The following is a 1,198-nucleotide window of genomic DNA, read 5'->3' as shown; positions in this document are numbered from 1 at the left end:
ACCATGAAAATTCACCTAGTACAAGAAAAAAGAAGACCAAAAAGAACTTCAGTCTCACCTGAGGTGCCTCCCTCCAAAAAATAAATAAGTAAATAAACCCAAAAAATCCTTCAGATTTCAGCTCTGCTACTGTAGCTCAGTGGCTAGGGTGCCAGCCACATAGACCAGGGCTGGTGGGTTCGAACCCAGCCCAGGCCTACCAAACAATGGCAACTACAACAAAAAAATAGCCAGGCATTGTGGCAGGCACCTGTAGTCCCAGCTACTTGGGAGGCTGAGGCAAGAGAATCGCTCAAGCCCAAGAGTTTGAGGTTGCTATGAGCTGTGATGTCACTGCACTCTACCAAGGGCAAGAAAGTGAGATTCTGTCTCAAAAAACTAAATAAAATTTAAAAATCCTTCAGATTTCAAGTATACAGTAGAACCTCCACAGTTGACCACCTCCCTATACTGACCACCTCAAGTCAACATAATTGCCATAGACCGGACATGCACCAACCACATGTATGTATTAGTACAGTAGGCCTAGTTCCTTATGTTGACCATCTCTGTATGGAGACCAGTTTGTTACAGTCCCTTGAGTGGTCAGCTTACAGAGGTTCTACTGTGAGGTACTCTCCCATTCGCCACAGGGGATACATTCCAAGACCCCCAGTAGATGCCTGAAACCGTAGATAGTACCAAACCCAATATATATACACATATCCTCTCTATATATACACATACATTATACACACACACACAAATGCTACTGTGATAAAATTTAGTTTATAAATCAGGCACAGTATAAATCAGGCACAGTAAGAGATTAACAACAACAAAAATAAAATAGAACAATTACAATAATATACTATAATAAAAATTACATGAATGTGATCTCTCTCTTGCTCTCAAAATACCTAAATATTTTTAGATATACTTTAACTGAAACCACAGAAAGTGAAACTGCAAATAAGAGGGGACTATTGTATAGTCATCAAAAAAAAAACACAAATCCATAATGGATAGGTTGCAGAGAAAATTAAACACAGCTAAAGAGAATTGGTAAATTTAATCAATTTACCGGAAGACATTCTATAGCAGGCATTGTCAAACTACAGCCCGCAGGCCACATGCGGCCAGCCTAGGACATTTATCCAGCCTGCCGGGTGTTTTTGCCGCCGCTGCCTGTCTTGCTTAGCAGCCAACTCATCCCGGG

Source organism: Otolemur garnettii, unplaced genomic scaffold (genome assembly GCF_000181295.1).
Source record: "Otolemur garnettii isolate 467f Iridium unplaced genomic scaffold, OtoGar3 scaffold00092, whole genome shotgun sequence".
In the NCBI taxonomy this organism is placed as follows: domain Eukaryota; kingdom Metazoa; phylum Chordata; class Mammalia; order Primates; family Galagidae; genus Otolemur; species Otolemur garnettii.
Note: the sequence above shows the minus strand (reverse complement) of the source record.